Here is a 24,653-nt window from a genome sequence, read left to right as displayed (position 1 = left end):
TTATCTAATCTTGCCTTCTCGTTTTATTTCATTGAGTTGATCTTTGACCTCTGATATCCTTTCTTCTGCTTGGTCAATTCAGCTGTTGAAACTTGTGCATGCTTCGCAAAGTTCTCGTGTTGTGTTTTTCAGCTCCATCAATTCACTTATATTCCTCTCTTAAGTTGTTTATTCTCGTTAGCATTTCATCAAATCTTTTTTCAAGGTTCTTAGTTTCTTTGCATTGGGTTAGAACATGTTCTTTTAGCTCAGAGAAGTTTCTTTTTGTTGTTGTTGTTTATAGTGGTTTTATTCATAATTGCCAAAAGCTGAAAGCAACCGGTATGTTTTTCAATAGATAGATAAATAAACATAATGGAATACATTGGTATAACAGAATATTACATAATAAAAAGGCATAAGCCATCAAGCATGAAAAGCTAAAATACATATTGTTAAGTGAAAGAACTATAGAGACAACAAAAAGACAGTGGTTGCCAGAGGTCTGGAGTAAGGAGAGAGGGATGAATAGAAGAAGCACAGTGAATATTAAGATGGTAGAATTACCCTGCATGATACTGTAATGGTGAAAACATGACTTTATGCATGTATCAAAATCCATAGAACTGCACAACACACAGTGAATCCTAATATAAGTCGTATACTACAGTTAATAATGATGTATGTATACTGGTTCAGTAATTGTTATAAATGTACCATACTAATGCAAGATAATAGGGAAAATTGTATGACAGGAATGTAAGGGGGTTTATGGGAACTCTACTTTATGCTCATTATTTTTGTAATTCTAAATCTACTCTAAAAATAAAATGAATCAATTTAAAAATTAATTAAAACAGTCACTCATTTAGTTTCAGATTCTTTTTTTTTTTTTTTTTGCATTTTAGGTTTTGGGGTACATGTGAAGAACATGCAAGATTGTTGCATAGGTACACACATGGCATTGTGTTTCTTATTACCGACCTTCTGAAGCCTGATTCTGTCAATTCATCACACTTATTCCCCATCCATCCTTGTTCCCTTGCTGGTGAGGAGTTGTGATTCCTTGTAGGAGGAGAGGCGTTCTGGTTTCTGCTGTTTTCATCCTTTCTGCACTGGTTTCTTCCCATCTTTGCGGATTTATCCACCTGTCGTCTTTGTAGTTGTTGACTTTCATATTGGGTCTCTGAGTGGACATCCAGTTTGTTGATGATGAAGTTATTTTTCTGTTTCTTAGTTTTCCTTCTAACATTCAGGCCCCTCTGCTGTAGGACTGCTGAGGTGCACTCCAGGCCCTGCTTGCCTGGGGATCACCTGCAGCTGCTGTAGAACAGTAAGGGTTGCTGCCAGTTTCTTCTTCTGCTATCTTTGTCCCAGAAGGATACCTGCCAGATGTCAGTGTGAGCTCTCCTTTATGAGGTGACTCTTTGGATATACGGGGGTCAGGGAACTGCTTGAGGAGATAGTCTGTCCTTTATAGAGCTCATGTGCTAAGCTGTGAGCTCCATTGTTCCTTCAGAGCTGCTGGGCAGGTATGTTTAAGTCTGCTGCAGCAGAACTCATAAACCCCCCTTTTTTTCCCAGGCATTCTGTCCCGGGGATTTAAGGCTTTATTTTTGAGTTTCTGTTGTGCCGCTGCCTTTTTTCAGGGCTGCCCTGCCCAGACAGGAGGCAGCCTAGTCACTGTCTGCCTGCAGAGGCTTTGCTGAGCAGCTGTGGGCTCTGCCCAGCTGCCATGTGAACTTCCCTGCAGTCCTGTTTATATAGGTATAGTTAGAACTGCCTTGGCAATGGCAGCCTACCTCTATAATGGCGGACTCTCTCTGTAATGGTGGACACCCCTCCCCCACAGAGCTGGACTGTCCCGGGTTCAGCTGTGCTTGCTGTGAAACTCTCAATCCAGAGCATTTCAGATTGCTGTTTTTTTGTGGGGGCTGGGACCAGCCAAGCCTGATCACCTGGCTCCCTGTCTTAGAGCCCTTTTTTTTTTTTTTTTTTGAGTTGAACAGGTGACTCTGTCTTCTGGTGTTCCAGTTGCCTGTTGACAAGGCGCCGGGATCTGTGTGATTTTCCGTGCAGTGACCCACTGTACCAGCTGAAACAGCTGCGCTGAGATTCATGGTGCTTTTTTGCTGGGGAATCTCCTGGCCTGGCTCCCTGTTTCAGTCCCCGCCCCCCTTTTTTTTAATCAGTTGAATGGGTGACTCTCTATCCCAGGAGCTCCAATCGCCAGCTAAAACGGTGCCCAGACCCGTGTATTTTGTGTGGAGAACCACGGCACCAGGGTGCTGGCCAAAACAGCCACGCAACCCATGGGGCACCTCCGCCTGGGAATCTCCTGGTCTGTGGGCAATAAAAATCCATGTGGAAATGCGGCGTCCACTCACCCTCCATGCTTTCATTGGGAGCTGCAATCCTGAGCTGCTTCTAATTGGCCATCTTGGATCTCTCCCCACTAAGGTATTTCTTAATCCCCAGCACTCAACTTCATTCCATTTTGCCTGCATATTCTTACTCAGGCTTTCTCTCCTTTAAGACTTTGCTAGAAGCAGCATGGAGCATTCAACATACAAAATCATTTTGAGTGTTTCAAACAATTGTATTTCTAGCTGTCCTTAAAAACTTCAGGCCTGCCTAAAAGTTGTAAACAAGTAGTTTGACACTAGGTTCCCAAGATGTGATATCTGTGTTTTTGCCACTCACCACTAAACCATTAAGAAAATCCCAAACGTTTTTATATTTTTGTTATGGCAGCACCCTACTTCCTGGTTACAACTTCTCTATTAGTTAGGTTACAGATAAGCAGCTGCAAAAAGGAGACACAAGGTGAAGTGGCTCTAATAAGACAAAATTCATTTTTCTCTCAGTGCAGAAGATCTATACCTTATCTATATCTCTCTCTATAGAGAGTAATGTATATATAATAAGTATATGCTCACAGAGAATGTACATGATAGTATACAGTACACAGGTGAGTGTACAGCCCATTGTATCTTTTTTAAGAGAAAGAGATGGAAACAACAAGCAGAGTGTGTATTATAGAATTTGCATAAGTTAAATGGTAGTATGTTGCTACTAGACCATTGTTTTCTTCTAGATAAATAAATTCTTGATATTCCTTTATATGACTTACAATAATTAATAAATCACCAACTTCAGTTCTTTTTGTCTGGGTTCTTGCCTTTCATTCTGATATGAAATTTTTTTTTTTTTTTTTTTTTTTTAACATCTGAGATGTCATTTAACATTTTGGGGCCTTAGTTTTCTTGGCTAACAACAAGAATTTGAACTTTAATGTCTCTGAACGTCTGCCAGCTATACTTCTTGTGTTTGGATGTTATTGGTATCAGAGCTAGCTCTCCTTTTCCTGAGTTTCTGGTGTGTCCTTGCCTTGTAGAACCTACAGATATAGTAACCAATGGTGCTTCCTCCTTCCCAAAAGCATCTCATGCTCTGATATCTGTCTCTCATTTGTTTCTCAGAATGTCTTTCTTTAACTGTTTTACCTGTGGATGCTGAGGACCTAGCAATGAACCAGGTCTAAGTCTCTTACTAATGTAGATTAAATTCATAGATCTATGAGTGGCTTCTGTCAAGTGTGTAAGACACCATAGATATATTATGCACAAGTGAGATTTTTGTTCCAAATTATTAACTAGCTTTATTTTTCATTACAACTCATTTTATAGGTTTTTAAAAATGCTTCTGAGTGGCAAAAACTCAAATTGTTTTTCCTCTGCTCTCACCCCACAACAATCAACACAGAAGACTTCTGTGACCAAATATATGTAGAGCTTTCCTCACTAGCAAGCAGCCCATCAATTCTGCAGTGGCACCAGGTGAGTGCCCTCCAATTCAATCCTAACAGTCTACTCCGGAGATTGTGTTAGATCCCACAGGTTAAGGGTCTAGTCCCCCCAGACTGCCCCACAATCTCCTTGCTTCCAATGCCTATTGCAAGCCTCAGGTTATTTTGCTTGTGCTTCTATAAATCAGGATTCCCATGACCCCTCCTTCGGTTCCATTGATTTGCTAAAGTATTTCACACAACCAAGGGAAACACTTAAACTTACTGGTTTATTATAAAGGATATAACAAAGGATACAGATGAAGAGACACATAGGGTGAGGCATGGGGAGGGGCACAGAGCTTTGACGCCCTCTCCACGTACCAGTCTCCAAACACCTTCACCTGTTTGTCTATCTGGAAGCTCCCCAAACCCAGTTTTTGGGGGGTTTATGAAGTCTTCATTCCATAGGCATGATTGATTAAATCATTTAGGATTGATGATCAGTATACAATGATCAATTCATTGGCCATTAACTATAAACATGTGGGTACTTTTTTTTTTTTTTAGAACTTATAAGACCATATTTCACTATTTTCTTGCCTTCATTTTTTTTCTAATGAAAAGCCAATTACAGTTTTTTTTTTTAAATGATGACATTTTTCTCAGTCATGTTTAAGATTAAGCCTGCAGCCCTTCTCCCCTCTTTGAAGGTTGGAGTTGAATGTCCCAGTCCTCTAACCCTGCTTAGGTCATTCAGATGACCAACCCCCATCCTGAAGCTGCCCAGGATTACCAGCTGTCAGTCAACTCATTACCATAAAAAAAGACACCACTTGGAGATTCTAAGGATTTTTAAAAATTGTATTGCCAGAAACAGGCTAAAAGAACAAATATACATTTTACAATATCATAGCTATATAATATATATCTTTGAAATGTTCTTTGTATTTTCTTGGAACATTTCAGATTAGTAAATGCATAACAAGCTCACAAATAATTCAGACTTATACTCAAACATCTTCATTGATTCCTCACGTCTTGAGTATTTATCATTTCCATTTACACATTTCTAGTGACTTCTTTTTTATTCAATTGTAAATATGCGGTTTTCTATCTAGCACCATTTCCCTTCTGCCTGAGGATCTTTACTTTTTTATAGCATAATTCTGCTTCTGACTAATCTTTTACTCTTCTTTGATTTGGAAATGTATTTATTTTGCTTTTACTCTTAAAGAATATTTTCACTGCCTGTACATTTCTGGGTTGATATATATGTATATGTGTGTATAAATATACATGTGTGTGTACATTTATTTTTTTTCCTAGAACTTTTAAGACAGTATTTCACAATTTTCTGGCCTCCAATTTTTCTAATAGAAAGCCAATGATAAATTGTCTTTTTTTCTAAATATTATAACATTTCTGTCAGCCAGGTTTAGGAGTCTTTTTCCTTGGTTTTCAGCAGTCTAATGCTTGTAAGAAAATATGTGGTATTATTTGTATGCACCCTATATGAGGATCATGAGCTTATGAAAACTCTGGCTTTGAGAAATGTTTGGTCATCACTTCCTAAAATATTTTTTTCCTACTTGTTCCTGTTTATCTCCTGGAACACCAATAATGTGTATATTAGAGCTTTTTATATTCCCCCATAGGTTTTGTTACCAAACCAAAGTGAGTCCACTCATACAGTGGGTTAATATTCACCCAATGGCCAAATATTCACACTGAGGTTTGCCACTGCAGAATGGAGGGCATTTATTTGCAGGGTACCAGGCACGGAGAATGTGGCAGTGCATGTATCAGACTCATCTTCCTGATGGCTTTCAAGCAAGTGTCTTTAAAGAAATGGGTATATTTCAAGAAAGCAGAAGTTACAGGCAAAATTATAAATCAATATATGGAGCTTATTCATTGCTTTGGTTTAAAAAGATGGGCTATCTTGAAACAGAGGCTTACAGGTCATAAGTAGATTCTAAGATTTTCTGATTTGCAGTTGGTTAAAGAAGAAAAGTTTTGTTTAAAAATTTTGGGTCAGCAGAAAGATATGTGAGTTCTGGCTTGTAGACGTGACTTCTTCCAGGCCCTTTAGGAAGACCATTGGAACAATTTAGTCCTCAGTTCCCCCTTATCACTCCTGCATCTGAAAAAAAACAGGGGCATATGTTAAGATGAAACATGTGTTAAGATGTTATTTTTAGTTTCTATCAAGAACCAAATATCTCATGGCTCTAACTTCCTTGGCTATTGTCTTAAGCTATTATTACTTTCTTTCTTATCAGGTTGCTCATTTACTTCTCAAGGCTTGCTAGGTGCCTGAAATCTCCCTTGAAGGGAATCAAGATTCTCCATTATTTTTGTGCTGGGACAGGGGGTTTGGGGTAGGATGTTGGGAAGGGTGCCCAGTATGTTCCTGGGCGTAGGAGAGGGGTTCCTACTTTCTTTCAATTTCTGAAGCTCTGATAATTCGTGTTCAATATTAGCTGTATCTTTAGATTGAGTACCTCTCACTGATTTATTTTCACATTCACTGAATTCCTTCTGTCATCTCCATTTTTCTATTAAATCCTAATTAAATCCATTCTGCTCTAGTAATTTATATATTTCAGATATTTACTTTTTATTTCTAGGACTTATCTGCTGACATTCACTATCTTTTAGCTTATTATAAGCGTATTTTCTTTAACTTTATTCAGCACAGATATGAAAACAGTTTTAGAATTTTTGTCTGCTAATTCCAACATCTAGGTCACCTGGGAATTGGAAATCATTCATTATCTTTTCTATGTAAAATATGTATTATATGCCTATTTCATTTGTGTGAAATAACGTTAGATCTTATTCTGAATATGTTAAATAATATGTTGTAGAGATTCTAGATTCTGTTACGTTCTTTCAAAGAATTCTGAGTATTTTTAAACCTGCTTGTTAACTTGGCAGAATTCAAACTACAAACCCTGTCTGCCTTGTGGTTGATCGTCTGTTCTCAGACTTGTTCCTTAGCTTTAGCTATGCTGCTTGGAATTCACTTTGTACAGGCATAATTCAGGATTAATTCGGATATTGGGGCAGAGTTGATTCATGGAATTGAGGATTCCTGTCTCTTGCTTTATCCTTTCCAGGATTTCTTCCCCATTTTCTGTTGGCTATAGTTGCCCTAAGCTCAAATCTCTCGTTCTTGAGACTAGTGAAATTGTAGGCTTCTTACATACTTGATGTGACATGCAGTCTGGGACTTGTCTTCTATAAAATAGTCTCTGAAAATCGAATATTCATAGAGAACTATTCCCTTTTTTAAGTGTCAAATCTTGTCCAGGTTCTGCCTCTACTATTCACTGCCCAGTGCATTTGAGTAGTTGCTTTTTATAGTTTTTCCAGAGTTGATGGCTGTTTTCTCTGACTTTGTCTTAATAAGAGCTATTAGCTATTACTGGACGTGATTCTCACATATCCACTCCCATCATTTGCATATAAGTAGATGGCTACATTGCTTAGTCTGGCATTCAGGACTCTGCACAATATAGCCCTAACTTCATTTTTAACCTTCATTTTACACTTCCCACTTATATAATTATGCCCTTAAATATTATAATCTGCTACATCTCATTCAATCATTGAGCAAGAGGTTTTTGAATACTTTCTATGTATCGGGCAGCTGAGAATAAAACTGGCATTTCCCTTGCTCCCTTGGAGCTGACAGCCTAGCATGGGTGACTTCCAACTGTGCTAGATTATTACTTCACTGAATATTTTCGTATGCTCATTTACCTCCCCACTATTTTAATTTCCTCAAATCTTAACTTCTATTTTTTCTATCTATCAATGCTATCATTCCCAATTCTGTTTCATCATACCCAACAGAAACTATATTTAGTACATCTTCTTCTTTCAGTGTGGAAATTAAAGAATGTTATAGATTTAGTGCACTTTTATTGTGCTACAGTGTTTATCCCACTGTATGTGTATGGAAATACTTAGTGAAGGAATTAGTGCTATTGACTACCTCCTAATTTAATTTATAATTTATCTTAACATTTAGGGGGAATGTACAAGTTAGTTGCTGATAGAACAAGTGATTAAAGGCCATAAGATTTCAACACATAAATGAAACAACTTTAAAATAACTTTCAAAACATTTTGAATTGAAAATGTCTCACCTGCATTCTTTCCATACCAATATGAAGCATCAGCACCTGAAGGATAAATCATCAGCATTTTATATTGATGTTTCACTCTTTTTTTTTTCTTGACAGAGTCTCGCTCTGTCACTCAGGCTGGAGTGTAGTGACATGATCTCAGCTCACTGCAACCTCCCCCTCCCAAGTTCAAGCAATTCTCTGCCTTAGCCTCCTGAGTAGCTAGGATCACAGGCACCTGCCATCATACCCAGCTAGTTTTTGTATTTTTAGTAGAGACAAGTTTTCACTATCTTGGCCAGGCTAGTCTTGAACTCCTGACCTTGTGATCCACCAGCCTTGGTGTCCCGAAGTGCTGGGATTACAGGTGTGAGGTACCACGCCTGGCCGATGTTTCATTCTTAATTGTTTGATTCCCTCTATCATGATGATGTTTGAAATGCTTTTGCAGTAACTTTCATGTTCTTTCAAGCTGGGAGTAAATAATGAGAATCTGAAGGTCAAGGAGGAACATTCTCTTTATTTTAACTCTGCATTTATCATTTTATTTGTTCTCCAACCTGCCAACCAAGAGTGGCCTCAGAAGTTAGTGGTGCGTGCAGTGGAGCTATTCAGGTCATGTAGAATGGTTCAAAACCAACAGAGGTCCAAAGAGCAGTTTTTGATACTTGAAACCATGTCTTGTCTTAAAATTTATTGCATATGCATTAGTAACTTTCTCTTAAAGAGAAACACACATGTACATGTTTAGATAAAAGCTAAATCACTGTTATCTATCCTATGGGATTCTATCTCCTGAGCCACAAATCTGAATGCTGACAAAGGTTTCTATACACACTGCTGAGTGTAAAAGGATGTCTGTGAAATAGAGGATATGTAATGAAATGCTAGAATTTCAGAGTAATCCAGTGACTAACAGAGCTAGAATCGGAATCTGAACTGCCCAGAAACACCCAAAGCATGAGGCCCTCACAGATGATTCATTTTAATACAGAAGTGATGGCCTCTATCTAGTACACTATCAAGATCTGGAGTTTCTTGATAGCAAGTTTGTATTTTATTTTGGATCTATCATTGCACATTGTGCAATCTTGAAAACACACGGGAAAGGCTGACATTCAGCTCCAATATGGCCAAAACTGTGGTGTAGCTACTATCTGTTCTGATTGTCAGTGCCTATACCATAGCAATTGCCAAACATTTTTATTATATGTTCTCTTTCTTTCAGACACATGCACACACAAACAAAGGAGATGAGTGTTTTATTTTAGAGTGCTGATTGATTTTCCTTAGAGGAAATAAAACACTTTGCAGAAATGAGATAAGATTATACATTTTAGCACACCCAAATGAATGTTTCTTCTAGATTTTATAGGGAGTTGATAGGCAGTGTATATATGCGTGTATATGTATATATACATATGAATATGAATATACATGTGTCATATACGTGCCAGAACATATATACATGTATATGATACGTATTCTAGAGTGTGTATATATATATAGATATAAATGTTTATGTATACATATGGCTACATACTCTATATCGCCTCTCTACTGGATTTGTGCTCTTGTGCACATGAATAATTTTCAGAATTTTATTTCTGAGACACACCCATGTGTATACTTGTGACTCTAGTTTATTTTCTTGGTTAAAAACATCCTATTCTGTGAACCCACTGCAACTTTTTCAGTTTTCTGCTGATGAATGTATATTATTTTCAATGTTATTATTTTATAAGCAATGCTTCATTCTTTGTTATGCTTGCTATTAATGGCATATATATATATGCAAGAGTTTCTCTAGCATATATACTGAGGAATAAAATTGCTAAGTGATAAAATACAGGCATCTTCAACTTTATTGGCTATTGACCAATCATTTTTTACATAGTGTAAATCAATTTATGTCACCAGCAATGGGCAAGAGTTCTTTTGTTCCACATCTTTTTTAACACCTGACATTGTCTAACTTTTTTCTTTAGATAATGGAGTAAAAAATGTATCTTTTAATTTTTTATTTTATTTCTCTGATTTAAATTCATGTGGTAGAGAATATTTTCATATATTTATAGTCCATGTGCATTTTCTCCTCTGTGAATTGCTTGTTCAAATCTTCTGCTCAGTTTTCTATTAGGTTTGGTTTACTCCTTAGAATATTATTTTTCTCAAAGATCATTCCAAAAGAAAGAAATTGGAAGGATGTCTTTTTCATGAATAGAACTGAGAATATATAATGTGAACTTCAATATAGCGACCAGACACTGAAAAGATAAAAACACTAGGGTAATGTTGATCAGTGGACCATAACGGTACTTGGATTCCTGCTTAATTACAAATTGGGCATTGAGAAGGGCTTCTCTCCTCCCAGTAATTATACTGGAGGGTTGCCTTGATAGTAGTGGTCTTCTGGTCTGAAAAGAAATCATGTACAGCTATGTGAGAGTGCCCCTTATGTGTCCAGGGAACACACTGTGAAGAGTCTGAGTCCAACTCTTACTCACTTTGACTTATCTCACTGATTATAGAACAAGGCTGCTGTCCAGACCTTACTGGCTCTTCCAAGCAGATGTGCACAGGTGGCCTGCAATCTCAAGTGCTCTTCTATAAATAAAGTTTATTAGGGGATTAAATGATCACTTGTCCATTTTGAAAGGAGTGGATTGGACCCATGAGCCTGGCTGCTTAAAGATTTGAGGGATGCCCTGGCATCTCCTTGTCCAATGAAGCTTTCTTTTCTAGGTCTTTCTGTGCCTCTGTACCTCTAGAGATTTCTGGGATTTTTTTTTTTTTTTTTTGTACATAACACGGTCCATAAGTGATGTAATGTATTAGATTAGGTAGGGCATAATAAAGCATTCATGTTTTCCTTCCTCAACATATAGAAAGCAGATGTGTTTCTAAAGCTGCTCAGAAAGTAAAGGTATAAGGAAGAAAAAAATCCTATTTTGTAGCCAAGAAAATGAAAGAACTATATTTCCAGGCTAGGGTCATGATGTGTGCATATGGGCTCACCTCTACACCTGGGTATGGCTGTCAACTTAAAAAAAAGGGGATGTGAATGACCCATTTCAGTGTAAGTTTTCTGTGCCTAATATTTGTGGTCACGTTGAGATGTCCACAAAAAATTAATGATAATGAGGCAAAAACCTTTAATAGGTTGAAGTTTCATCTTACTGGGAGCAGGTGAGATGACTGAGTCCCCTTCCTTGGATTTTAAGGGTCATGTTACAATGGGAAATTAAACTAATTTATTTGACTCTCAATTTCCTGGTGTGTAACATGGGGATGTTGTCATACTGCTTGAGTCCAAGTACTAGTCTTAAAACTAAAAAAAGATAATTATTATTATTTTATACCATCATTTTAGCAATGAAAAATCACTAAGACCCAAGGTGTTTTCCTGACTTTCCAGTGGATATACAGCTGATAAGTGAAATCAGGTTTAACCTAGACCCTACATCCAGTGCTATTTCTGCTAATATACCCTTTCTCTCCTCTTGATATAGAGAGATTTGTTTATCAGATGAGGCAGTAAATATAAAGTGTTTTGAAGAAATGAAGCCTGCAGTCAGTTATATAGTTTAAGGTATTAATTCTTAAATAGAAAAAAATGGTGTATTTAGATTCACCCTTTGTCAATTATGAACAAGCTATGCGGTACTCCACCAACGTGCAAATTATCATGCCAAGTGCTAGGAGTGCAGAACAGGGCTGTCTTGGCACTAGTGGTATTTTGAGTCAGATACTTCTTTGTTGTAGAGGCTGCCCTGTTCATTGTGAGATATTTATTTAGCAGCATCCCTGGCCTCTACCCTCTAGACACCAGTAGCGCACCACTCCTCCCCAGTTGTGACAACCAAAAATATCTCCAGATATTGCCAAATGTCTGCTGGAAGGAAAAGTGCCTCCTTAGCCCTCAGCTGAGAAGCATTGGTATAGGAATACAAAAGGTGCTCTCTATTCTCTAAAGAGTATGTATGACGTAGGGTAGAGGGTGATGTTGACCTTATGGTAATTTCTGTATGTGTGTCACAAATGAGAAAGCTGAGCAGGTTCACACTGAACTCACCATAGGAGGCCTTATGTGGGCTGACAAAGAGTTTTGTTTCTAGTCTTGGTTTTAGATTCTTATTCCATATATATGAATAACAGTGAAAACTACTATGTCAAAAGTCTCACCACAATTTTAGGAATGAAGAAATGCTGCTTTTCCTTTCTTAACAGCGGTCTCTCAAACAAGAAGTTAGTTTTTGATAATACTAAATTTTCAATTTTATCACAAATCAATAACAAATAAGTGACATACATGCTCTGTTGAAATTTTAAATTTTTTTTAGAGATGGCCTCTCGTCTGTCATCCAGGAGGAACTGCAGTGGTGCAATCATGGCTCAGTGCATCCTTGAAATCCTGAGCTCAAGTGATCCTTCTGCATCAGCCTCCAGAATAGCTGGAACTACACGTGCAACCACACTTTAAAAACATTGTAAGAGACAGGGTCTCGCTATGTTTCTCGGGCTGTTCTGAAACTCTGAGACTCAAGCAATCATCCCACCTCAGCCTCCTGAGTAGCTGGCAATACAGGTGTGAACCACTGCGTTCAGCTCTATTAAAATTTTCAATAGTACAAAAATGTATTAATTAAAAGTATATATTTGGTTTTAATTACCTTATGTGAAAAACCTTTCCCTGTATTTTCTGTTCCATTGATTATCTATCTTTCACTAAATGGTCAGTTTTTCTGATTGGGTGTATTTGTCTTGCCATTGGTTCTGCTCCTTTAGTAAGTACTTTAGTAAGTGCACCAATTATTAATCTGCATCTATATTCTCTTTAATCATTTTTATTTCTCTCAAGCCTGTCTTCCAACTTGATGGACATATTGGTAACATTATCTATTCTATTTCTTGCTGCTTTCACTATGCTTTTTATTTCTGTAACAATTTGTTTATCTGCATTTTTTGAGACAACATGGGACATGTTGAAAGAAGAAATGTTGAAAATGGATGAGAAAAAAGAAAGAAGGAAAGCAAGGATGAATACAGCAAAGCTGTTTGATCTCTGGAACCGTGGACAAAGATAGAGAAAGCATGTGAAGACATCAGTGGGGCTCACACTGAATTTGAGCCAATTCCACAGTTTCTGAATGGGACTCCTAGGTGTGGATAAATGGACTTAGAGCACAAGACAGCTCATTGGAACTAAGCTGATGGAGAGTGAAGAAAGGAAAAGGGTCAAAATAGGGTGACTGTATTACTTTGGGCTCTCCAGAGAAACAAAACCATGAAGATGTAAGGAATTCACTTACATGATTGTGGAGGCTGAGAAGTCCAAGATCTGTATGCAACAGGCTGGAGACCTAGAAGAGCCAATGGTATAAACTGCAGTTTTAATCTGAGTTTGAAGGCAGAAGATCTATGTACCAGCTTGAAGATAGAATTTCTTTTTATGTGAGCTAAGAGTTTTGTTTCTGTTTTTGTTTTTATATTTTTAATAGGCATAAATAGCAACAAAAACTGCTGTAACAGGAGACAACACATTTAAGAAAATGGTTTCTCCTTCTTAACTGTGGTCTCTCAAACAAGACGTTAGTCTTTGATGATACTACATTTCCAATTTTATCACAAATAATACATAAGTCTTTTATTATATTTAGACATTCAATAGATTGGGGAGAGAAATCTGCTTTACTAAGTCTGCCCATTCAAAGGTTAACCTCATGTAGAAACACTGTCATAGACACCTGAAGAATACTGTTTAACCAAATATCTGGGCGCCCTGATTTGTCAAGTGTACAAATAGAAGTTATCATCATGTTGGCCTCATGGGGCCACTTATCCATAGATCTAGTATGAGAGACCTTCCCTGCTGCACGCATAAATGCCTCAGTTTGAGCTCCTATTCAAGGAGTGCCCTGCATCCTGGCTCATTCATACATACTCTGCACCTCTAACATTGGCAGACACATATGACAGACAAGAAGGATGAGAAATGTTCCCTAATCCTATACTGCAAATAGTAGAAAAAGTAAAGAAATTCAGTCCTAGGAATGACTGTAATCAGGGTACAAGGAAGCACTACAAATAATCTAAGGCTAAAGAAATTGCATATTATTCTGTCTTGAGGACTGATATTTTAAAAGTATGTACATACACAGCAAGGAAGGACTAGAACACTCACTAACTTTAGTATTCGCTACATGTTCTCAAATTCCCAATAGAGTTAATCCCTAAAACACAAAGTAGTATCTCCATTTTCAGTACCTACCTGTAAAGAGTTCATTTAAAGTAAGCTAGGGGGACACAAGGTAATTACGATAACCACAAAACTACAAAAACTTCATAATAATAAAAATATACATTCTCAAACAGAAGACCTCCCATTACAGAATAGCCAAAGTCATCACACTTTGAGAAAAGCAAAACTTGAAAGTAAATCACAGCAGCTGAGTATACAAACTGCAAATGTTTAAATTATTCCATTTACCAGGTTTTAAATGATAAAAATTCAGAGCTCAGTTTAAGTACATAATCAACAAAACCCAAGCATATTATATTTTAATGAGTTCCAGTCACACTTAAGTAATTCATTGTGACGTCCTGTAAGAGATGAGTGCTTGGATGCTCTAGGAAAGATGGTTACGGAGCATTGTTGTTGGTATCTGGATGCTACAGGCAGAGCCAGATGGAAAAATGAGTGGTAACATGAGCTCCTGGGGAGGTTCAAGAAGTCATAATAGGAGGAGGATCCACGATGGCAGATTGGACACAACTCCAGCACACAACACACAGCGGGAGAGACACAGAAACCCAGAGATCTCCTAGCTCCAACCGAGATACCGAGTGCACTTCAACGGGTCTGGTCCAACGGTGAGCAAAGTGCACTCAGGGCAGACCGAGGCGGGGAGGGGTGCTGCTTCACCCAGAAAGTGCATCTAACTGGCGAGTCGGAGGCTCCACCTCTGGCGCTCCAGTCCAGATACAGCACTTCCCCCAAAGCCTCAGCAGTACACAGAAAAGGGGATCTTTGCCAGTCAAGCACGGGGAATTACAAGTGCGGAGTTGAGTAAGAGTCTGCAGACTGAGCTATCGCCCCCTCCCCCCCCGCCCAGAAAGAAAGGGAGCTGTAAGTGGGAGCAGCTGGGCGGCCCCTACCCCATGACTGAAGAGAGAGAAAGCTCAAAGGGGGAGACTGCCAGGTGCGGCTGGGCGGGTCCCTAACCTCCCCCACAAACCCTGGAGGGCTGAAGCTCTGACTCTAGTGGGTTGCGTAGCCAGTGCCACAGTCTGAGATGAACCCTGAATGATCCAGCCCAGTGGAGGAAGGGCACGACCCACCACTAGAGGGGTGGGACTGGGCTACATGTTTTAACCAAAAACACAGGAAGCCTACGTAACAAGGGGACAGGACGGCATTCTTGACAACCCAGCAGCACCTATATGTCAGCGGAAGAGGCGGGCCTAATCTCCCAGCATAAAAAAGACACAGGAAGCTTCCCTAGTAACCTGAAGGAGTCCCTAGAAACCCAGTAGCGCCCCCACAGGCAGACAAGCAACCTCATCAAGCAGCTTTCTGACACCACAGCCAGGTAAATCCACAAAGATAGGAAAAAAACAGCACAAAAAAGGTGAAACCACTAAAGACCAGAACACCTCTCCTTCAAGGGATCACAACTCCTCAACAACACAGGATCACAACTTGACCGAGAAGGAGTGCGAAGAATTGACGGAAACAGGATTGAGAAGGTGGATAATAAACTTTTCAGAGCTAAAGGAACACGTTATAACTCAATGCAAAGAAACCAAAAACCTTGAAAAAAGGTTAGACGAAATGCTAACTAGAATAACCAGCTTAGAGAAGAACATAAACGACTTGATGGAGCTGAAGAACACAGCACAAGAACTACGTGAAGCAAACACAAGTTTCAACAGCCGAATCGATCAAGCAGAGGAAAGGGTATCAGCGATTGAAGATCAACTCAATGAAATAAAAAGACAAGGCAATACAAGAGAAAAAAGAGTGAAAAGAAATGAACAAAGCCTTCAAGAAATATGGGATTCTGTGAAAAAACCTAATCTATGCTTGATCGGTGTACTTGAATATGACGGGGAGAATGAATCCAAGCTGGAAAACACACTCCAGGATATTACCCAGGAGAACTTCCCAAGCCTAGCAAGGCAGCCCAAATTTCAAATTCAAGAAATACAGAGAACTCCACAAAGATATTCCTCAAGAAGAGCAACCTCAAGGCACATAATTGTCAGATTCACTAGAGTTGAAATGAAGTTAAAAATGCTAAGGGCAGCCAGAGGGAAAGGTCAGGTCACCCACAGAGGGAAGGAAGCCAATCAGACTCACAGCAGATCTCTCAGCAGAAACTCTAGAAGCCAGAATAGAGTGGGGGCCAATATTCAACATCCTTAAAGAAAACAACTTTCAACCCAGAATCTCATATCCAGCCAAACTAAGCTTCATAAGTGAAAGAGAAATAAAATCCTTTACGGACAAGCAATTATTGAGAGATTTTGTCACCACCAGACCTGCCCTACAAGAGCTCCTGAAAGAAACACTAAGCATGGAAAGGAACAAGTAACAGTCACTGCAAAAGCAAACCAGTTGGCAAAGACCAAAAATGCAATGAAGAAAATGAGTCAACTAATGAGAAAGAAAACCAGCCAGTAACAAAATGGCAGGATCAAATTCACACATAACAATATTAACATTGAATGTAAATGGCCTAAATGCCCCAATCAAAAGACACAGACTGGCAAACTGGATAAAAAGTCAGAACCCATCAGTGTGCTGTATTCAAGAAGCCCATCTCACATACGAAGACACACATAGACTCAAAATAAAGGGATGGAAGATTTACCAAGCAAATGGAGAACAAAAAAAAGCAGGGGTTGCAATCCTAGTCTCTGATAAAATGGACTTCAAACCAACAAAGATCAAAAGAGACAAAGAAGGACATTACATAATAGTAAAAGGATCAATCCAACAGGAAGAGCTAACTATCCTAAATATATACGCCCCCAACACAGGAGCACCCAGATACATAAAGCAAGTTCTTAACGACCTAAAATGAGATTTAGACTCCCACACAATAATAGTGGGAGACTTCAATACTCCACTGTCAATATTAGACAGATCGATGAGACAGAAAATTAACAAGGATATCTAGGAGTTGAATGCAGAGCTGGACCAAGTGGATCTAATAGACGTATACAGAACACTCCACCCCAAATCCACAGAATATACATTTTTCTCAGCACCACATTGCACTTACTTACTCTAAAATTAACCACATCATTGGAAGCAAATCACTCCTCATCAAATGCAAAAGAACAGAAATCATAACAAACAATCTATCAGACCACAGCACAATCAGACTAGAACTCAGGATCAAGAAACACACTCAAACCTGCACAACCACTTGGAAACTGAACAACTTGCTTTTGAATGTTGGCTGGATAAACAATGAAATGAAGGCAGAAATAAAGATGTTCTTTGAAAACAAGCAGAATGAAGACACAACTTACCAGAATCTCTGGGACACCTTTAAAGCGGTATCGAGAGGGAAATTTATAGCCATAAACGCCCACCAGAGAAGAGAGGAAAGATCTAAAATCAACACTCTATCATCAAAATTGAAAGAACTAGAGGAGCAAGATCAAAAAAACTCAAAAGCTAGCAGAAGACAAGAGATAACTAAGATCAGAGCAGAACTGAAGGAGATAGAGACACAAAAAAACCCTTCAAAAAAATCAATAAATACAGGAGCTGGTTTTTTGAAAAGATCAACAAAATAGACTGCTAGCCAGATTAATAAAAAAGAAAAGGGAGAAGAATCAAATAGATGCAATAAAAAATGATAAAGCGGATATCACCACTGATCCCACAGAAATACAAACTACCATCAGAGATTACTACAAACAGCTCTACTCACATAAACCAGTAAACCAGGAAGAAATGGATGAATTCCTAGACACTTGTACTCTACCAAAACTAAACCAGGAGGAAGGTGAAACCCTGAATAGACCAATAACAAGGGCTGAAGTAGAGGCAGCAATCAATAGCCTACCAACCAAAAAAAGTCCAGGTCCCGACAGGTTCACAGCCAAATTCTACCAGACGTACAAAGAGGAGCTGGTTCCATTCCTTCTGAAAGTGTATCAAACGATACAAAAGGAGGGAATCCTCCCTAACTCATTTTATGAGACCAACATCATCCTGATACCAAAACCTGGCAGAGACTCAACTAAAAAAGAAAACTTCAGGCCAACATCCATGATGAACATTGACGCAAAAATCTTCAATAAAATACTGGCAAACAGATTGCAGCAGCACATCAAGAAGCTTATCCATCATGACCAAGTAGGCTTCATCCCAGGGAGGCAAGGCTGGTTCAACATATGCAAATCCATAAATGTAATCCATCACATAAACGGAGCCAAAGACAAAAGCCACATGATTATCTCAATAGATGCAGAGAAGGCCTTTGATAACATTCAACAGCCCTTCATGCTAAAATCTCTCAATAAACTAGGTATTGATGGAACGTATCATAAAATGATAAAAGCTATATATGATAAACCTAAAGTCAATATCATACTGAATGGGCAAAAGCTGGAAGAATTCCCTTTGAAATCAGGCACTAGACAAGGATGCCCTCTCTCACCACTCCTATTCAACATAGTATTGGAAGTTCTAGCCAGAGCAATCAGGCAAGAAAAAGAAATAAAGGGGATTCAATTAGGAAAGGAGGAAGTCAAACTGTCTCTATTTGCAGATGACATGATTGTGTATCTAGAAGACCCCATCATCTCAGCTCCAAATCTTCTCAAACTGATAAGCAACTTCAGCAAAGTTTCAGTATACAAAATCAATGTGCAAAAATCACAAGCATTCCTATATACCAATAACAGACAAACAGAGAGCCAAATCAAGAGCAAACACCAATTCACAATTGCTACAAAGAGAATAAAATACCTAGGAATACAACTAACAAAGGATGTAAAGGACCTCTTCAAGGAGAACTACAAACCACTGCTCAACGAAATGAGAGGACACAAACAGATGGAAAAACATTCCATGCTCATGGTTAGGAAGAATCAATATCATGAACATGGCCATACTGCCCAAAGTAATCTATAGATTCAATGCTAACCCCATCAAGCTACCAATGACCTTCTTCACAGAACTGGAAAAAACCACTTTAAACTTCATATGGAATCACAAGAGACCCCGCATAGCCAAGACAATCCTAACCAAAAAGAACAAAGCCGGAGGCATCATGCTGCCAGACTTCAAACTACAAGGCTACAGTAATCAAAACACCATGGTACTGGTACCAAAACAGAGACTCCAGAAGAAACACCACAGATCTACAACCATCTGATCTTTGACAAACCCAGTAAAAACAAGCAATGGGGAAAGGACTCCATGTTTAATAAATGGTGTTGGGAAAACTGGCTAGCAATGTGCAGAAAGCAGAAACTGGACCCCTACCTGTCACCTTACACTAAAACTAACTCCAGATGGATCAAAGATTTAAACATAAAACCTAACACCATAAAATCACTAGAAGAAAACATAGGCAACACCATCCAGGACATAGGCATAGGCAAGGACTTCATGACTAAAACACCAAAAGCAATGGCAATAAAAGCCAGGATAGACAAATGGGATCTAATTAAACTCCAGAACTTCTGTACAGCAAAATAAACCATCATTCGAGTGAATCGGCAACCAAGAGAATGGGAAAAAATTTTTGCAATCTACTCATCTGACAAAGGGCTAATATCCAGAATCTACAAAGAACTGAAACAGATATACAAGAAAAAAAACAACCCCATTTAAAAGTCGGTGAAGGATATGAACAGACACTTTTCAAAAGAGGACATAATATGAAGACAACAAACATATGAAAAAATGCTCATCATCATTGGTCATTAGAGAAATGCAAATCAAAACCACACTGAGATATCATCTCATGCCAGTTAGAATGGCGATCATTAAAACATTGGGAGACAACAGATGCTGGAGAGGATGTGGAGAAATAGGAACACTCTTACACAGTTGGTGGGAGTGTAAATTAGTTCAAACATTGTGGAAGACTGTGCCAATTTCTCAAGGATCTAGAGATAGAAATTCCATTTGACCCAGCAATCCCACTATTGAGCATATATCCAAAGAACTATAAATCATTCTACTATAAAGACACATGCACACGTATGTTCATTGCAGCCCTGTGTACAATAGCAAAGACCTGGAACCAACCCAAATGCCCATCAATGATAGACTGGACAAAGAAAATGTGGTACATATACACCATGGAATACTACGCAGCCATAAAAAAACAGTGAGTTCGTCTGCTTTGTAGGGACTTGGATGAATCTGGAAACCATCATTCTCAGCAAACTGACCCAAGAAGAAAGCCAAGCACCATATGTTCTCACTCATAGGTGGGTATTGAACAACAAGAACACGTGGACTCAGGGAGAGGAGCATCACACACAGGGGACAGTTGTGGGGGGGTAGGGGAGAGACAATGGAGGTTGGTGGGGGGAGGGTGGGGAGGGATAACATGGGGAGAAATGCCAGATACAGTATGCACCTAAAGTAAAATTAATAAATTTTTAAAAAAGTCATAATAGCTGAACCCGCTGAGCTATCTGAGCACTTACTATTTGTCATTATTTTGTGTATATTAATGAATTTACATAGCATATTTAAAATGACAACTCTAGGAGTAAGTTACACTCATTGCTACCATTTGGAGATGAGAAAACTGAGGCACAGAGGGTTAAATCCTAGACAAGGCATGCAGCGATGGAGTTGCAGAGCTGAAATTCAAATACAGACAACCCGTCTCTACAGCTCACTATCTTTACCACTTCTCTCCACTGCCTCTAAGGAAACGTATGGCGCTGTGCTCCATTAATAAACCTTCAGCAAGACAGGCTGGAAGCTCGGTATTCCAATCACACACACTGACAGCAATCTCTTTGTCTTCAACATTTCAGAAATCCTCAACTTAATGTTCTCATACTAGAATTTTGGTTAACGAAGAGTAGAAGTCAATAAAGGGTCAGAAAATGAGTTGTCAGAGAACTAAGTAGAGAGACAGGAAGAAATCTCAAGGGGAATTTGGTCTCAGTGAATATATTTTGAGCACTTGCTATTTCTCAGGGGCTGTGGTCCATGATTCATGGACATTTTCACTAAACACTCACAGCCCAATGACATCAATCTTATGGGGCCTGTTAATGATGAGGAGATGGAAGTCATGAACAGTTCAAGGTCTCATTCAAAGGGCCAGACTGAGGACACAATTGAGCCAGCTCAAAGCCAGGCCCTGTGAATCCAAGATTGTGTCTTTTTCCTGCACAAATAGAAAGTTTGGGTCAGACAAGTCAACAACAAAGCAAGATAAGGGGAAATGAACTCAGGGTATAGCTAAAGACCTGATCATAAATTCGGATATTATAAAGGTCACTGTGATTGGATGTTGGAGAATGAAAGAGCCACTGAAACCACTTAGGTCTTATATGCAGCTGCCTTCCTTCTCTTAAGAGTCCCTAAAGCAGATGTTGGTCATTCTGAGAAAAGCCTGTGTTCCCTCTGGGACTGGGGTTTAGTGAGTGAAAATTGGTGCCACTGAGCATTCCCTGGAGGTTGAATTCCCTGCCCAGAAAAGGCTCTTCATTCTGAACTATACAGAAAGGGTGCTAAGCAGCATCTTCACAGGCTGTGTATTCTGATGCTGAGAAACACTGTCTTTGAGAGGATTTATGCCTCTATGATCTTAGTATATCTCACAGGTACAAATTTTGATCCACATGGAAAATTTAACTTTTAATTAACGTATGCTGTTACGGTGATGTCTATCAGAAAAATCATGAAAGGGAGCTCACTTTGCACACCCTGGGGCAAGGAACACTAGTCTGGGAGTTGAATTGACCACACCTCCTGGTGACCCAGGACCAAGGGGGTTCCCAGAACATGGAACCTTTTGTGCTAAAACAAGGGAAAGTCCTATGCAACATGGGAAGAACTGGTCACTCCTGCTGTGTGTCAGAGAGGGAAAGAATAACACAACCTACAGCAAGGGCCAAAAGATGATGGTGTTGCTGCTCTGGTGCCTTACTTGGTGAATTTAGAAGAACGTATTGAATGGTGAACAAAATTCTACACTCATATAGTGGCATAGTACTGCAAGGTGAGACTATATTTTGGTCAAGATTACCCCTCTTATATTTCCATTTGTAGAACTCTGTTTTTGTTTGTTTTTAAAAACCACATATGTTTTTATTAATCTCTTCAAATGCACTCCCAAAATTTGTATTACTCCTAAGTATCTAACATGAACAATTGGAAAAAAAAAGAAAAAAAAAAAAGAAACCAAAACTTGAGAACAAACTCAAGTGGTCACTTTAAAATTAGTGCTAAGAACAGTTTCAGATCCATTTTATCTGACCTTCTAACACACAAGAAATTAGATACAGAAATCAGAAAAAAAGGTAACCTTAAATCAGGCTTCTGAGCAGTCTGTTTGGGTACCAAAGTAAGATGTGATCTTATCAGAGGAAGCTCCCTTCTTGAATAATTCATCATTTTGCCAAACGCTGAAGATGCAGTTGGACCACAACTCAAACTGATTTATGCAGCAGGATTCTGTTTTGTTTGCTTGAGTTGGCAAAGTTTCTAAGGACTGGGAAATCTCTGCAGCTTCAGCGTGTGGCCGGGCATCAGAGGAAGGGTGGTAAGAAGGAGCCGCCAGTTGTCAGCCTGTGAGAATGCCTTCAGGTGGCCATGGCATCCTAAACATAGCCCTGGGAGAGATGACATCTCCCTGAAGGGCTGCCAAGATAATCCCACACCAATATGGAATTGTAAGCCTTTATTAAGTAGTTTACAGTGTCTGCTTCAACAAACGCACCCACTGCTGTGAAGACACCCACCGTGCCTTGAAAAAGAGATGCAAAGAGATCAGCCAAGGAAGAAAATGTTTTGGGAAATCCTCACTCCGGTGGAGAAGTCACCTATCCCCCATCCCAACTGGGAAGTGGAGCTGGGAAAAGCAGACGGTTGCCTTTCTTTGTGCTTGTGTGTCCATGTGTGTGCCTGCGTGACAGTATGAATCTACATTCAACACACATTGATGTTTTTAAAAAATAATACTTTCCTTGATTTAGAAAGAAAAATTTAAGTGGAATTAGCCTGTCAACATGAAACCATTACTGGTTATAATTTATTTCAGAACTGTTCAAAGCACTGGGGGTAGAGAGGCACCCTTGGCCAATAATTTGTAATGTTCGGTACCCAGTTAATGACCTTTTACATATGGACTTTAGCAGACTCGGTGGATACAATATATCTCTCATATCCCAGCGGGTTGGGCCTAATTGATATCATTAGAGACCCAGTCCTTTTGCACATGGCCTTGGAGATGTCGGTGTTACCAAGAAAGCTGCTTTTGATTTATTTTGCTTTTCTTCTTCATTCTTTACTTCTTTTCTTTCTTCCTTTCTCAAGTCCCGCTCAAAGGCCAAACTTGTGAAGGTTAAAAATCCGCGATCCAACTGCAGGGTTGGAACACTCTGGCTTGCAAATCTGTTTCTAAAGCTGGGACATCTAACGAGTCGCCCTTGGCATGTCTAACAGGTAGTGAGAGAGTTTTTTTTTTTTTTTTTTTTTTTACAAAAAAAAAGGGGCAGTCTACGTGTAAGATACACTAAAACATTTCAGTCACTTCTCAGATGTTTCCTGTTCCCATTGGAAGAATAGTATCTTCTTGCTCCAGCTGCAGCAGAAAACTTGACGTCTCTAAATGATTTTTTAAAAGTTTTCTCTGTTCAGGTGCAAGTTCTGTGTCTCCTTAGCTCTGCTATAAGTTTTCATCCTCAGCCTTAATCTCACCACAAACTTTTATATGTGGTGATCAACTCATAAAAAAGTCTTCAGGTTTGACTTCATTTTATTTAAGCTAAAACAATCCAGTAAATATGTTCAAATTTATGGTGAGTAAACTTACGTGTTTTAGATTATAATCAAATCTATCTGTTAAGAAAAAAGATTATGAAATCCATCAGCCAGAGATCATGAATTTCAGTTGATTCTGGCAGTAACCAATGTTCAAGTGTGTCATTTTACCAATTTACTTATTTAGAGTATCCATTTGATTGCATATGAAACAACTAAATGCAAATTTTAGTAATTGAAATAAAAGAAACTAAATGCATTTTTCTTCAATATTTAACTCTAATATAAACATAATAACCTGCAGAAAATTATGTCCATAAGATTTTAGGTGGTGGGGCTAAACTTTTATGCTTAAGGAGTACAGGATAGATTACAGAACATTTCCATAAGCTCCTACTTAACTGATATGCAAAACCATGTAAGGCATACAGAGTATTCCTGTACTACAGATGGGAAGGCTGATGCTTAAACAGGGGGAAATGGTTTGCCTAAGTCTTCACAGTTGGGATAGAACAGGGACTAGTACCTAGACCTTACAACTTCTATTTCAGGGCTACGTCCGCTTCTAAGTGAAGCCTGTTTTTAGAGATGGGTCCAGCTTTCAAAACTCTGCACCGTTTATATCATGAGGCCAAACTTCCTCCCTACTCTGCTTAGGGTTTATGTCACTTCAGATTCTGGCTAAGTAGAACTTACTATGTCAAGTTTTGTTTGTTTGTTTCTGCTTTTCTGGGCCTTCTTTGACATTCCTCTCTCTGTC

The 24,653-nt window shown here is 38.9% G+C and overlaps 1 long non-coding RNA gene across 4 annotated transcripts in view; it reads right to left on the bottom strand.

Annotated features, from left to right (window-relative positions):
* Positions 1-4,284: 4,284 nt before the first annotated feature.
* Positions 4,285-24,653, bottom strand: part of LOC105707670 (uncharacterized) — a 242,600-nt gene continuing 222,231 nt past the window's right edge. For 3 of the 4 annotated variants that reach the window (XR_010342637.1, XR_001105149.2, XR_010342636.1), the window contains 2 exons: positions 13,218-13,268; positions 4,285-5,912 (listed from right to left, as the gene is read on the bottom strand). This is a non-coding gene — a long non-coding RNA (uncharacterized LOC105707670). Of the gene's footprint in view, positions 5,913-7,926; positions 7,963-13,217; positions 13,269-24,653 lie in introns of all 4 variants that reach the window. The other variant, XR_001105148.2, reaches the window with a different exon arrangement.

Source organism: Aotus nancymaae, unplaced genomic scaffold (assembly GCF_030222135.1).
Source record: "Aotus nancymaae isolate 86718 unplaced genomic scaffold, 86718_ANA_hifiasm-v0.15.2.pri h1tg000014l, whole genome shotgun sequence".
Taxonomy (NCBI): domain Eukaryota; kingdom Metazoa; phylum Chordata; class Mammalia; order Primates; family Aotidae; genus Aotus; species Aotus nancymaae.
The sequence above is the reverse complement of the archived record's forward strand: the minus strand, read 5'-3'. Positions and strand labels throughout refer to the sequence as shown.